At 42.4% G+C, this 14095-nt stretch overlaps 20 non-coding genes across 20 annotated transcripts; all 20 read right to left on the bottom strand.

Moving 5' to 3' along the window:
* Nucleotides 1-346: 346 nt before the first annotated feature.
* LOC144049603 (U1 spliceosomal RNA) lies at nt 347-510 on the bottom strand. The gene has a single exon (XR_013293603.1). It is a non-coding gene; the product is annotated as a U1 spliceosomal RNA (small nuclear RNA).
* A 469-nt stretch (nt 511-979) lies between these two features.
* On the bottom strand, nt 980-1170 carry LOC144049635 (U2 spliceosomal RNA). The gene has a single exon (XR_013293633.1). It is a non-coding gene; the product is annotated as a U2 spliceosomal RNA (small nuclear RNA).
* Nucleotides 1171-1770: 600 nt separating this feature from the next.
* Nucleotides 1771-1934, bottom strand: LOC144049699 (U1 spliceosomal RNA). Its single transcript, XR_013293687.1, has one exon. It is a non-coding gene; the product is annotated as a U1 spliceosomal RNA (small nuclear RNA).
* A 467-nt stretch (nt 1935-2401) lies between these two features.
* Nucleotides 2402-2592, bottom strand: LOC144049633 (U2 spliceosomal RNA). Its single transcript, XR_013293631.1, has one exon. It is a non-coding gene; the product is annotated as a U2 spliceosomal RNA (small nuclear RNA).
* Nucleotides 2593-3192: 600 nt separating this feature from the next.
* Nucleotides 3193-3356, bottom strand: LOC144049595 (U1 spliceosomal RNA). Its single transcript, XR_013293595.1, has one exon. It is a non-coding gene; the product is annotated as a U1 spliceosomal RNA (small nuclear RNA).
* Nucleotides 3357-3825: 469 nt separating this feature from the next.
* LOC144049645 (U2 spliceosomal RNA) lies at nt 3826-4016 on the bottom strand. The gene has a single exon (XR_013293642.1). It is a non-coding gene; the product is annotated as a U2 spliceosomal RNA (small nuclear RNA).
* Nucleotides 4017-4616: 600 nt separating this feature from the next.
* LOC144049697 (U1 spliceosomal RNA) lies at nt 4617-4780 on the bottom strand. Its single transcript, XR_013293686.1, has one exon. It is a non-coding gene; the product is annotated as a U1 spliceosomal RNA (small nuclear RNA).
* Nucleotides 4781-5246: 466 nt separating this feature from the next.
* On the bottom strand, nt 5247-5437 carry LOC144049632 (U2 spliceosomal RNA). The gene has a single exon (XR_013293630.1). It is a non-coding gene; the product is annotated as a U2 spliceosomal RNA (small nuclear RNA).
* Nucleotides 5438-6037: 600 nt separating this feature from the next.
* Nucleotides 6038-6201, bottom strand: LOC144049710 (U1 spliceosomal RNA). Its single transcript, XR_013293698.1, has one exon. It is a non-coding gene; the product is annotated as a U1 spliceosomal RNA (small nuclear RNA).
* A 466-nt stretch (nt 6202-6667) lies between these two features.
* LOC144049631 (U2 spliceosomal RNA) lies at nt 6668-6858 on the bottom strand. The gene has a single exon (XR_013293629.1). It is a non-coding gene; the product is annotated as a U2 spliceosomal RNA (small nuclear RNA).
* A 600-nt stretch (nt 6859-7458) lies between these two features.
* LOC144049696 (U1 spliceosomal RNA) lies at nt 7459-7622 on the bottom strand. Its single transcript, XR_013293685.1, has one exon. It is a non-coding gene; the product is annotated as a U1 spliceosomal RNA (small nuclear RNA).
* A 466-nt stretch (nt 7623-8088) lies between these two features.
* Nucleotides 8089-8279, bottom strand: LOC144049630 (U2 spliceosomal RNA). Its single transcript, XR_013293628.1, has one exon. It is a non-coding gene; the product is annotated as a U2 spliceosomal RNA (small nuclear RNA).
* A 600-nt stretch (nt 8280-8879) lies between these two features.
* On the bottom strand, nt 8880-9043 carry LOC144049730 (U1 spliceosomal RNA). The gene has a single exon (XR_013293717.1). It is a non-coding gene; the product is annotated as a U1 spliceosomal RNA (small nuclear RNA).
* A 466-nt stretch (nt 9044-9509) lies between these two features.
* Nucleotides 9510-9700, bottom strand: LOC144049629 (U2 spliceosomal RNA). Its single transcript, XR_013293627.1, has one exon. It is a non-coding gene; the product is annotated as a U2 spliceosomal RNA (small nuclear RNA).
* A 600-nt stretch (nt 9701-10300) lies between these two features.
* LOC144049717 (U1 spliceosomal RNA) lies at nt 10301-10464 on the bottom strand. The gene has a single exon (XR_013293705.1). It is a non-coding gene; the product is annotated as a U1 spliceosomal RNA (small nuclear RNA).
* A 466-nt stretch (nt 10465-10930) lies between these two features.
* Nucleotides 10931-11121, bottom strand: LOC144049628 (U2 spliceosomal RNA). The gene has a single exon (XR_013293626.1). It is a non-coding gene; the product is annotated as a U2 spliceosomal RNA (small nuclear RNA).
* A 600-nt stretch (nt 11122-11721) lies between these two features.
* On the bottom strand, nt 11722-11885 carry LOC144049726 (U1 spliceosomal RNA). Its single transcript, XR_013293713.1, has one exon. It is a non-coding gene; the product is annotated as a U1 spliceosomal RNA (small nuclear RNA).
* Nucleotides 11886-12351: 466 nt separating this feature from the next.
* LOC144049650 (U2 spliceosomal RNA) lies at nt 12352-12542 on the bottom strand. The gene has a single exon (XR_013293647.1). It is a non-coding gene; the product is annotated as a U2 spliceosomal RNA (small nuclear RNA).
* A 600-nt stretch (nt 12543-13142) lies between these two features.
* On the bottom strand, nt 13143-13306 carry LOC144049695 (U1 spliceosomal RNA). The gene has a single exon (XR_013293684.1). It is a non-coding gene; the product is annotated as a U1 spliceosomal RNA (small nuclear RNA).
* A 466-nt stretch (nt 13307-13772) lies between these two features.
* LOC144049652 (U2 spliceosomal RNA) lies at nt 13773-13963 on the bottom strand. The gene has a single exon (XR_013293649.1). It is a non-coding gene; the product is annotated as a U2 spliceosomal RNA (small nuclear RNA).
* Between the last annotated feature and the right edge of the window lie 132 nt (nt 13964-14095).

Raw genomic sequence — 14095 nt, 5'->3', positions numbered from 1 at the left:
GAAAATAATTAGTCATTTGCAATAACACTCGGTTGGTATAATGCTGTGGCTGAAACAGAGTAGCCGTTTAATCAACATTTTGACAAAAAGACACTTATTGGCTACTATTGACTACTTCCTGTTTCCTGCTTGTTGGCAAAATGACAGTAGCACTCGATCGCCGTTAACGTAGTGGAGCTGAACTACCTCTATTCATCAATTTGGACGAGAACCCTTCAAATTATTATAATTATTCCTAACTACAGCTGAAGTACTTTTTAAATTACGGTCAGGGTGTTTCTGTGCGGAGCGAACTCATGTGCATCCTATCCTGATTTTTCTCATGTATTATTATTCACATATTGATCAGGGGAGAGCGCGAACGCAGTCCCCCACTATCAGAAATTATGCAGTCGAGATTCCCACATTTGGGGAATTCGCAGGCGTCAGCACAGCCGGAATGCAATGGCTGAGCTTCACCCTGGGTGAACAACCTTCTTGATCATGGTATCTCCCCTGCCAGGTAAGTATGAGTTGGATGCGGCGCGAGCACGAGAGTCATTCACGCGCACACTATGTGAAGCGATGGTTTCATATCACGTGAACATATCCAAGTAATGCTTTTTTGACGTCACAAGCAGACCAACACATTCGGTTAGGAGTGTGTTGGATGTGCATCTAAAATGCTACTGCCACCTACAGGACCTCCATTCACATGACATGTATACTGTCACGATCACAAAACTTTTAATAACATGACAGCAAAAGTTGCACACAAATGAATATCTTACTAAGATTAAACACTTTATTAGTTTAACCTTCTCCAACAAGGCTGGTGCAGCACCCACTGCACCGTAATGTCCATCTAAAATGCTCCTGTCACCTCATAATGTAAACATCGCGTTTCTATTATTATGCATACGCGAATCAAAATGGCTTACTGATACTTAATAAGTACCGAATTATCCCAAAATTCTAGCGGTTTTTATTTGACAATTTCAGGGATTGCACCGTTCCTGGAGATACTGCAATACCAGGTCGATGCGTGGAGTGGACGGAGCAAGCCCCTATTCCATCTCCCAGTTCCAAAAATCAATTTAATATATGGTCCCCGGGTAGGGGACGTATCAGATATTAAACTGATAAGAACAGATACTACACTTGATCTTAGCCAAAAGGCCGAGAAGCGATACCCACAAAGGGTCAGAGGCAAGAACTCAATTCCAGAGACTACAACTTTAAGTTGCGGTTACACACATCACCCGACACGCCAAACAACGCATCGAACGTGTTGAACATTAATGTGAATGTTTTCAGATGTTCGTGTGTTTGTGCATGTTTTGTGTCACGTGCTTCACGTCGACCCAATAGAATTCGGCATTAAACCATGGATGAATAAATAAACTGAACTCCTTCTGCCGTATGAGAATAGATTTTTAACTGACGAAAATAATTAGTCATTTGCAATAACACTCGGTTGGTATAATGCTGTGGCTGAAACAGAGTAGCCGTTTAATCAACATTTTGACAAAAAGACACTTATTGGCTACTATTGACTACTTCCTGTTTCCTGCTTGTTGGCAAAATGACAGTAGCACTCGATCGCCGTTAACGTAGTGGAGCTGAACTACCTCTATTCATCAATTTGGACGAGAACCCTTCAAATTATTATAATTATTCCTAACTACAGCTGAAGTACTTTTTAAATTACGGTCAGGGTGTTTCTGTGCGGAGCGAACTCATGTGCATCCTATCCTGATTTTTCTCATGTATTATTATTCACATATTGATCAGGGGAGAGCGCGAACGCAGTCCCCCACTATCAGAAATTATGCAGTCGAGATTCCCACATTTGGGGAATTCGCAGGGGTCAGCACAGCCGGAGTGCAATGGCTGAGCCTCACCCTGGGTGAACCACCTTCTTGATCATGGTATCTCCCCTGCCAGGTAAGTATGAGTTGGATGCGGCGCGAGCACGAGAGTCATTCACGCGCACACTATGTGAAGCGATGGTTTCATATCACGTGAACATATCCAAGTAATGCTTTTTTGACGTAACAAAAAGAACCAACACATTCGGTTAGGAGTGTGTTGGATGTGCATCTAAAATGCTACTGCCACCTACAGGACCTCCTTTCACATGACATGTATACTGTCACGATCACAAAACTTTTAATAACATGACAGCAAAAGTTGCACACAAATGAATATCTTACTAAGATTAAACACTTTATTAGTTTAACCTTCTCCAACAAGGCTGGTGCAGCACCCACTGCACCGTAATGTCCATCTAAAATGCTCCTGTCACCTCATAATGTAAACATCGCGTTTCTATTATGCATACGCGAATCAAAATGGCTTACTGATACTTAATAAGTACCGAATTATCCCAAAATTCTAGCGGTTTTTATTTGACAATTTCAGGGATTGCACCGTTCCTGGAGATACTGCAATACCAGGTCGATGCGTGGAGTGGACGGAGCAAGCCCCTATTCCATCTCCCAGTTCCAAAAATCAATTTAATATATGGTCCCCGGGTAGGGGACGTATCAGATATTAAACTGATAAGAACAGATACTACACTTGATCTTAGCCAAAAGGCCGAGAAGCGATACCCACAAAGGGTCAGAGGCAAGAACTCAATTCCAGAGACTACAACTTTAAGTTGCGGTTACACACATCACCCGACACGCCAAACAACGCATCGAACGTGTTGAACATTAATGTGAATGTTTTCAGATGTTCGTGTGTTTGTGCATGTTTTGTGTCACGTGCTTCACGTCGACCCAATAGAATTCGGCATTAAACCATGGATGAATAAATAAACTGAACTCCTTCTGCCGTATGAGAATAGATTTTTAACTGACGAAAATAATTAGTCATTTGCAATAACACTCGGTTGGTATAATGCTGTGGCTGAAACAGAGTAGCCGTTTAATCAACATTTTGACAAAAAGACACTTATTGGCTACTATTGACTACTTCCTGTTTCCTGCTTGTTGGCAAAATGGCAGTAGCACTCGATCGCCGTTAACGTAGTGGAGCTGAACTACCTCTATTCATCAATTTGGACGAGAACCCTTCAAATTATTATAATTATTCCTAACTACAGCTGAAGTACTTTTAAAATTACGGTCAGGGTGTTTCTGTGCGGAGCGAACTCATGTGCATCCTATCCTGATTTTTCTCATGTATTATTATTCACATATTGATCAGGCGAGAGCGCGAACGCAGTCCCCCACTATCAGAAATTATGCAGTCGAGATTCCCACATTTGGGGAATTCGCAGGGGTCAGCACAGCCGGAGTGCAATGGCTGAGCCTCACCCTGGGTGAACCACCTTCTTGATCATGGTATCTCCCCTGCCAGGTAAGTATGAGTTGGATGCGGCGCGAGCACGAGAGTCATTCACGCGCACACTATGTGAAGCGATGGTTTCATATCACGTGAACATATCCAAGTAATGCTTTTTTGACGTCACAAGCAGACCAACACATTCGGTTAGGAGTGTGTTGGATGTGCATCTAAAATGCTACTGCCACCTACAGGACCTCCATTCACATGACATGTATACTGTCACGATCACAAAACTTTTAATAACATGACAGCAAAAGTTGCACACAAATGAATATCTTACTAAGATTAAACACTTTATTAGTTTAACCTTCTCCAACAAGGCTGGTGCAGCACCCACTGCACCGTAATGTCCATCTAAAATGCTCCTGTCACCTCATAATGTAAACATCGCGTTTCTATTGTTATGCATACGCGAATAAAAATGGCTTACTGATACTTAATAAGTACCGAATTATCCCAAAATTATAGCGGTTTTTATTTGACAATTTCAGGGGGTGCACCGTTCCTGGAGATACTGCAATACCAGGTCGATGCGTGGAGTGGATGGAGCAGGCCCCTATTCCATCTCCCAGTTCCAAAAATCAATTTAATATATGGTCCCCGGGTAGGGGACGTATCAGATATTAAACTGATAAGAACAGATACTACACTTGATCTTAGCCAAAAGGCCGAGAAGCGATACCCACAAAGGGTCAGAGGCAAGAACTCAATTCCAGAGACTACAACTTTAAGTTGCGGTTACACACATCACCCGACACGCCAAACAACGCATCGAACGTGTTGAACATTAATGTGAATGTTTTCAGATGTTCGTGTGTTTGTGCATGTTTTGTGTCACGTGCTTCACGTCGACCCAATAGAATTCGGCATTAAACCATGGATGAATAAATAAACTGAACTCCTTCTGCCGTATGAGAATAGATTTTTAACTGACGAAAATAATTAGTCATTTGCAATAACACTCGGTTGGTATAATGCTGTGGCTGAAACAGAGTAGCCGTTTAATCAACATTTTGACAAAAAGACACTTATTGGCTACTATTGACTACTTCCTGTTTCCTGCTTGTTGGCAAAATGACAGTAGCACTCGATCGCCGTTAACGTAGTGGAGCTGAACTACCTCTATTCATCAATTTGGACGAGAACCCTTCAAATTATTATAATTATTCCTAACTACAGCTGAAGTACTTTTTAAATTACGGTCAGGGTGTTTCTGTGCGGAGCGAACTCATGTGCATCCTATCCTGATTTTTCTCATGTATTATTATTCACATATTGATCAGGGGAGAGCGCGAACGCAGTCCCCCACTATCAGAAATTATGCAGTCGAGATTCCCACATTTGGGGAATTCGCAGGGGTCAGCACAGCCGGAGTGCAATGGCTGAGCCTCACCCTGGGTGAACCACCTTCTTGATCATGGTATCTCCCCTGCCAGGTAAGTATGAGTTGGATGCGGCGCGAGCACGAGAGTCATTCACGCGCACACTATGTGAAGCGATGGTTTCATATCACGTGAACATATCCAAGTAATGCTTTTTTGACGTCACAAGCAGACCAACACATTCGGTTAGGAGTGTGTTGGATGTGCATCTAAAATGCTACTGCCACCTACAGGACCTCCATTCACATGACATGTATACTGTCACGATCACAAAACTTTTAATAACATGACAGGAAAAGTTGCACACAAATGAATATCTTACTAAGATTAAACACTTTATTAGTTTAACCTTCTCCAACAAGGCTGGTGCAGCACCCACTGCACCGTAATGTCCATCTAAAATGCTCCTGTCACCTCATAATGTAAACATCGCGTTTCTATTATGCATACGCGAATCAAAATGGCTTACTGATACTTAATAAGTACCGAATTATCCCAAAATTCTAGCGGTTTTTATTTGACAATTTCAGGGATTGCACCGTTCCTGGAGATACTGCAATACCAGGTCGATGCGTGGAGTGGACGGAGCAAGCCCCTATTCCATCTCCCAGTTCCAAAAATCAATTTAATATATGGTCCCCGGGTAGGGGACGTATCAGATATTAAACTGATAAGAACAGATACTACACTTGATCTTAGCCAAAAGGCCGAGAAGCGATACCCACAAAGGGTCAGAGGCAAGAACTCAATTCCAGAGACTACAACTTTAAGTTGCGGTTACACACATCACCCGACACGCCAAACAACGCATCGAACGTGTTGAACATTAATGTGAATGTTTTCAGATGTTCGTGTGTTTGTGCATGTTTTGTGTCACGTGCTTCACGTCGACCCAATAGAATTCGGCATTAAACCATGGATGAATAAATAAACTGAACTCCTTCTGCCGTATGAGAATAGATTTTTAACTGACGAAAATAATTAGTCATTTGCAATAACACTCGGTTGGTATAATGCTGTGGCTGAAACAGAGTAGCCGTTTAATCAACATTTTGACAAAAAGACACTTATTGGCTACTATTGACTACTTCCTGTTTCCTGCTTGTTGGCAAAATGACAGTAGCACTCGATCGCCGTTAACGTAGTGGAGCTGAACTACCTCTATTCATCAATTTGGACGAGAACCCTTCAAATTATTATAATTATTCCTAACTACAGCTGAAGTACTTCTTAAATTACGGTCAGGGTGTTTCTGTGCGGAGCGAACTCATGTGCATCCTATCCTGATTTTTCTCATGTATTATTATTCACATATTGATCAGGGGAGAGCGCGAACGCAGTCCCCCACTATCAGAAATTATGCAGTCGAGATTCCCACATTCGGGGAATTCGCAGGGGTCAGCACAGCCGGAGTGCAATGGCTGAGCCTCACCCTGGGTGAACCACCTTCTTGATCATGGTATCTCCCCTGCCAGGTAAGTATGAGTTGGATGCGGCGCGAGCACGAGAGTCATTCACGCGCACACTATGTGAAGCGATGGTTTCATATCACGTGAACATATCCAAGTAATGCTTTTTTGACGTCACAAGCAGACCAACACATTCGGTTAGGAGTGTGTTGGATGTGCATCTAAAATGCTACTGCCACCTACAGGACCTCCATTCACATGACATGTATACTGTCACGATCACAAAACTTTTAATAACATGACAGCAAAAGTTGCACACAAATGAATATCTTGCTAAGATTAAACACTTTATTAGTTTAACCTTCTCCAACAACGCTGGTGCAGCACCCACTGCACCGTAATGTCCATCTAAAATGCTCCTGTCACCTCATAATGTAAACATCGCGTTTCTATTATGCATACGCGAATCAAAATGGCTTACTGATACTTAATAAGTACCGAATTATCCCAAAATTCTAGCGGTTTTTATTTGACAATTTCAGGGATTGCACCGTTCCTGGAGATACTGCAATACCAGGTCGATGCGTGGAGTGGACGGAGCAAGCCCCTATTCCATCTCCCAGTTCCAAAAATCAATTTAATATATGGTCCCCGGGTAGGGGACGTATCAGATATTAAACTGATAAGAACAGATACTACACTTGATCTTAGCCAAAAGGCCGAGAAGCGATACCCACAAAGGGTCAGAGGCAAGAACTCAATTCCAGAGACTACAACTTTAAGTTGCGGTTACACACATCACCCGACACGCCAAACAACGCATCGAACGTGTTGAACATTAATGTGAATGTTTTCAGATGTTCGTGTGTTTGTGCATGTTTTGTGTCACGTGCTTCACGTCGACCCAATAGAATTCGGCATTAAACCATGGATGAATAAATAAACTGAACTCCTTCTGCCGTATGAGAATAGATTTTTAACTGACGAAAATAATTAGTCATTTGCAATAACACTCGGTTGGTATAATGCTGTGGCTGAAACAGAGTAGCCGTTTAATCAACATTTTGACAAAAAGACACTTATTGGCTACTATTGACTACTTCCTGTTTCCTGCTTGTTGGCAAAATGACAGTAGCACTCGATCGCCGTTAACGTAGTGGAGCTGAACTACCTCTATTCATCAATTTGGACGAGAACCCTTCAAATTATTATAATTATTCCTAACTACAGCTGAAGTACTTTTTAAATTACGGTCAGGGTGTTTCTGTGCGGAGCGAACTCATGTGCATCCTATCCTGATTTTTCTCATGTATTATTATTCACATATTGATCAGGGGAGAGCGCGAACGCAGTCCCCCACTATCAGAAATTATGCAGTCGAGATTCCCACATTTGGGGAATTCGCAGGGGTCAGCACAGCCGGAGTGCAATGGCTGAGCCTCACCCTGGGTGAACCACCTTCTTGATCATGGTATCTCCCCTGCCAGGTAAGTATGAGTTGGATGCGGCGCGAGCACGAGAGTCATTCACGCGCACACTATGTGAAGCGATGGTTTCATATCACGTGAACATATCCAAGTAATGCTTTTTTGACGTCACAAGCAGACCAACACATTCGGTTAGGAGTGTGTTGGATGTGCATCTAAAATGCTACTGCCACCTACAGGACCTCCATTCACATGACATGTATACTGTCACGATCACAAAACTTTTAATAACATGACAGCAAAAGTTGCACACAAATGAATATCTTACTAAGATTAAACACTTTATTAGTTTAACCTTCTCCAACAAGGCTGGTGCAGCACCCACTGCACCGTAATGTCCATCTAAAATGCTCCTGTCACCTCATAATGTAAACATCGCGTTTCTATTATGCATACGCGAATCAAAATGGCTTACTGATACTTAATAAGTACCGAATTATCCCAAAATTCTAGCGGTTTTTATTTGACAATTTCAGGGATTGCACCGTTCCTGGAGATACTGCAATACCAGGTCGATGCGTGGAGTGGACGGAGCAAGCCCCTATTCCATCTCCCAGTTCCAAAAATCAATTTAATATATGGTCCCCGGGTAGGGGACGTATCAGATATTAAACTGATAAGAACAGATACTACACTTGATCTTAGCCAAAAGGCCGAGAAGCGATACCCACAAAGGGTCAGAGGCAAGAACTCAATTCCAGAGACTACAACTTTAAGTTGCGGTTACACACATCACCCGACACGCCAAACAACGCATCGAACGTGTTGAACATTAATGTGAATGTTTTCAGATGTTCGTGTGTTTGTGCATGTTTTGTGTCACGTGCTTCACGTCGACCCAATAGAATTCGGCATTAAACCATGGATGAATAAATAAACTGAACTCCTTCTGCCGTATGAGAATAGATTTTTAACTGACGAAAATAATTAGTCATTTGCAATAACACTCGGTTGGTATAATGCTGTGGCTGAAACAGAGTAGCCGTTTAATCAACATTTTGACAAAAAGACACTTATTGGCTACTATTGACTACTTCCTGTTTCCTGCTTGTTGGCAAAATGGCAGTAGCACTCGATCGCCGTTAACGTAGTGGAGCTGAACTACCTCTATTCATCAATTTGGACGAGAACCCTTCAAATTATTATAATTATTCCTAACTACAGCTGAAGTACTTTTTAAATTACGGTCAGGGTGTTTCTGTGCGGAGCGAACTCACGTGCATCCTATCCTGATTTTTCTCATGTATTATTATTCACATATTGATCAGGCGAGAGCGCGAACGCAGTCCCCCACTATCAGAAATTATGCAGTCGAGATTCCCACATTTGGGGAATTCGCAGGGGTCAGCACAGCCGGAGTGCAATGGCTGAGCCTCACCCTGGGTGAACCACCTTCTTGATCATGGTATCTCCCCTGCCAGGTAAGTATGAGTTGGATGCGGCGCGAGCACGAGAGTCATTCACGCGCACACTATGTGAAGCGATGGTTTCATATCACGTGAACATATCCAAGTAATGCTTTTTTGACGTCACAAGCAGACCAACACATTCGGTTAGGAGTGTGTTGGATGTGCATCTAAAATGCTACTGCCACCTACAGGACCTCCATTCACATGACATGTATACTGTCACGATCACAAAACTTTTAATAACATGACAGCAAAAGTTGCACACAAATGAATATCTTACTAAGATTAAACACTTTATTAGTTTAACCTTCTCCAACAAGGCTGGTGCAGCACCCACTGCACCGTAATGTCCATCTAAAATGCTCCTGTCACCTCATAATGTAAACATCGCGTTTCTATTATGCATACGCGAATCAAAATGGCTTACTGATACTTAATAAGTACCGAATTATCCCAAAATTCTAGCGGTTTTTATTTGACAATTTCAGGGATTGCACCGTTCCTGGAGATACTGCAATACCAGGTCGATGCGTGGAGTGGACGGAGCAAGCCCCTATTCCATCTCCCAGTTCCAAAAATCAATTTAATATATGGTCCCCGGGTAGGGGACGTATCAGATATTAAACTGATAAGAACAGATACTACACTTGATCTTAGCCAAAAGGCCGAGAAGCGATACCCACAAAGGGTCAGAGGCAAGAACTCAATTCCAGAGACTACAACTTTAAGTTGCGGTTACACACATCACCCGACACGCCAAACAACGCATCGAACGTGTTGAACATTAATGTGAATGTTTTCAGATGTTCGTGTGTTTGTGCATGTTTTGTGTCACGTGCTTCACGTCGACCCAATAGAATTCGGCATTAAACCATGGATGAATAAATAAACTGAACTCCTTCTGCCGTATGAGAATAGATTTTTAACTGACGAAAATAATTAGTCATTTGCAATAACACTCGGTTGGTATAATGCTGTGGCTGAAACAGAGTAGCCGTTTAATCAACATTTTGACAAAAAGACACTTATTGGCTACTATTGACTACTTCCTGTTTCCTGCTTGTTGGCAAAATGACAGTAGCACTCGATCGCCGTTAACGTAGTGGAGCTGAACTACCTCTATTCATCAATTTGGACGAGAACCCTTCAAATTATTATAATTATTCCTAACTACAGCTGAAGTACTTTTTAAATTACGGTCAGGGTGTTTCTGTGCGGAGCGAACTCATGTGCATCCTATCCTGATTTTTCTCATGTATTATTATTCACATATTGATCAGGGGAGAGCGCGAACGCAGTCCCCCACTATCAGAAATTATGCAGTCGAGATTCCCACATTTGGGGAATTCGCAGGGGTCAGCACAGCCGGAGTGCAATGGCTGAGCCTCACCCTGGGTCAACCACCTTCTTGATCATGGTATCTCCCCTGCCAGGTAAGTATGAGTTGGATGCGGCGCGAGCACGAGAGTCATTCACGCGCACACTATGTGAAGCGATGGTTTCATATCACGTGAACATATCCAAGTAATGCTTTTTTGACGTCACAAGCAGACCAACACATTCGGTTAGGAGTGTGTTGGATGTGCATCTAAAATGCTACTGCCACCTACAGGACCTCCATTCACATGACATGTATACTGTCACGATCACAAAACTTTTAATAACATGACAGCAAAAGTTACACACAAATGAATATCTTGCTAAGATTAAACACTTTATTAGTTTAACCTTCTCCAACAAGGCTGGTGCAGCACCCACTGCACCGTAATGTCCATCTAAAATGCTCCTGTCACCTCATAATGTAAACATCGCGTTTCTATTATGCATACGCGAATCAAAATGGCTTACTGATACTTAATAAGTACCGAATTATCCCAAAATTCTAGCGGTTTTTATTTGACAATTTCAGGGATTGCACCGTTCCTGGAGATACTGCAATACCAGGTCGATGCGTGGAGTGGACGGAGCAAGCCCCTATTCCATCTCCCAGTTCCAAAAATCAATTTAATATATGGTCCCCGGGTAGGGGACGTATCAGATATTAAACTGATAAGAACAGATACTACACTTGATCTTAGCCAAAAGGCCGAGAAGCGATACCCACAAAGGGTCAGAGGCAAGAACTCAATTCCAGAGACTACAACTTTAAGTTGCGGTTACACACATCACCCGACACGCCAAACAACGCATCGAACGTGTTGAACATTAATGTGAATGTTTTCAGATGTTCGTGTGTTTGTGCATGTTTTGTGTCACGTGCTTCACGTCGACCCAATAGAATTCGGCATTAAACCATGGATGAATAAATAAACTGAACTCCTTCTGCCGTATGAGAATAGATTTTTAACTGACGAAAATAATTAGTCATTTGCAATAACACTCGGTTGGTATAATGCTGTGGCTGAAACAGAGTAGCCGTTTAATCAACATTTTGACAAAAAGACACTTATTGGCTACTATTGACTACTTCCTGTTTCCTGCTTGTTGGCAAAATGACAGTAGCACTCGATCGCCGTTAACGTAGTGGAGCTGAACTACCTCTATTCATCAATTTGGACGAGAACCCTTCAAATTATTATAATTATTCCTAACTACAGCTGAAGTACTTTTTAAATTACGGTCAGGGTGTTTCTGTGCGGAGCGAACACATGTGCATCCTATCCTGATTTTTCTCATGTATTATTATTCACATATTGATCAGGGGAGAGCGCGAACGCAGTCCCCCACTATCAGAAATTATGCAGTCGAGATTCCCACATTTGGGGAATTCGCAGGGGTCAGCACAGCCGGAGTGCAATGGCTGAGCCTCACCCTGGGTGAACCACCTTCTTGATCATGGTATCTCTCCTGCCAGGTAAGTATGAGTTGGATGCGGCGCGAGCACGAGAGTCATTCACGCGCACACTATGTGAAGCGATGGTTTCATATCACGTGAACATATCCAAGTAATGCTTTTTTGACGTCACAAGCAGACCAACACATTCGGTTAGGAGTGTGTTGGATGTGCATCTAAAATGCTACTGCCACCTACAGGACCTCCATTCACATGACATGTATACTGTCACGATCACAAAACTTTTAATAACATGACAGCAAAAGTTGCACACAAATGAATATCTTACTAAGATTAAACACTTTATTAGTTTAACCTTCTCCAACAAGGCTGGTGCAGCACCCACTGCACCGTAATGTCCATCTAAAATGCTCCTGTCACCTCATAATGTAAACATCGCGTTTCTATTATGCATACGCGACTCAAAATGGCTTACTGATACTTAATAAGTACCGAATTATCCCAAAATTCTAGCGGTTTTTATTTGACAATTTCAGGGATTGCACCGTTCCTGGAGATACTGCAATACCAGGTCGATGCGTGGAGTGGACGGAGCAAGCCCCTATTCCATCTCCCAGTTCCAAAAATCAATTAAATATATGGTCCCCGGGTAGGGGACGTATCAGATATTAAACTGATAAGAACAGATACTACACTTGATCTTAGCCAAAAGGCCGAGAAGCGATACCCACAAAGGGTCAGAGGCAAGAACTCAATTCCAGAGACTACAACTTTAAGTTGCGGTTACACACATCACCCGACACGCCAAACAACGCATCGAACGTGTTGAACATTAATGTGAATGTTTTCAGATGTTCGTGTGTTTGTGCATGTTTTGTGTCACGTGCTTCACGTCGACCCAATAGAATTCGGCATTAAACCATGGATGAATAAATAAACTGAACTCCTTCTGCCGTATGAGAATAGATTTTTAACTGACAAAAATAATTAGTCATTTGCAATAACACTCGGTTGGTATAATGCTGTGGCTGAAACAGAGTAGCCGTTTAATCAACATTTTGACAAAAAGACACTTATTGGCTACTATTGACTACTTCCTGTTTCCTGCTTGTTGGCAAAATGACAGTAGCACTCGATCGCCGTTAACGTAGTGGAGCTGAACTACCTCTATTCATCAATTTGGACGAGAACCCTTCAAATTATTATAATTATTCCTAACTACAGCTGAAGTACTTCTTAAATTACGGTCAGGGTGTTTCTGTGCGGAGCTAACTCATGTGCATCCTATCCTGATTTTTCTCATGTATTATTATTCACATATTGATCAGGGGAGAGCGCGAACGCAGTCCCCCACTATCAGAAATTATGCAGTCGAGATTCCCACATTTGGGGAATTCGCAGGGGTCAGCACAGCCGGAGTGCAATGGCTGAGCCTCACCCTGGGTGAACCACCTTCTTGATCATGGTATCTCCCCTGCCAGGTAAGTATGAGTTGGATGCGGCGCGAGCACGAGAGTCATTCACGCGCACACTATGTGAAGCGATGGTTTCATATCACGTGAACATATCCAAGTAATGCTTTTTTGACGTCACAAGCAGACCAACACATTCGGTTAGGAGTGTGTTGGATGTGCATCTAAAATGCTACTGCCACCTACAGGACCTCCATTCACATGACATGTATACTGTCACGATCACAAAACTTTTAATAACATGACAGCAAAAGTTGCACACAAATGAATATCTTACTAAGATTAAACACTTTATTAGTTTAACCTTCTCCAACAAGGCTGGTGCAGCACCCACTGCACCGTAATGTCCATCTAAAATGCTCCTGTCACCTCATAATGTAAACATCGCGTTTCTATTATGCATACGCGAATCAAAATGGCTTACTGATACTTAATAAGTACCGAATTATCCCAAAACTCTAGCGGTTTTTATTTGACAATTTCAGGGATTGCACCGTTCCTGGAGATACTGCAATACCAGGTCGATGCGTGGAGTGGACGGAGCAAGCCCCTATTCCATCTCCCAGTTCCAAAAATCAATTTAATATATGGTTCCCGGGTAGGGGACGTATCAGATATTAAACTGATAAGAACAGATACTACACTTGATCTTAGCCAAAAGGCCGAGAAGCGATACCCACAAAGGGTCAGAGGCAAGAACTCAATTCCAGAGACTACAACTTTAAGTTGCGGTTACACACATCACCCGACACGCCAAACAACGCATCGAACGTGTTGAACATTAATGTGAATGTTTTCAGATGTTC

This window comes from Vanacampus margaritifer, chromosome 3, assembly GCF_051991255.1.
Source record: "Vanacampus margaritifer isolate UIUO_Vmar chromosome 3, RoL_Vmar_1.0, whole genome shotgun sequence".
Lineage (NCBI taxonomy): Eukaryota > Metazoa > Chordata > Actinopteri > Syngnathiformes > Syngnathidae > Vanacampus > Vanacampus margaritifer.
Note: the sequence above shows the minus strand (reverse complement) of the source record. Positions and strands in the feature narration are given on the sequence as shown.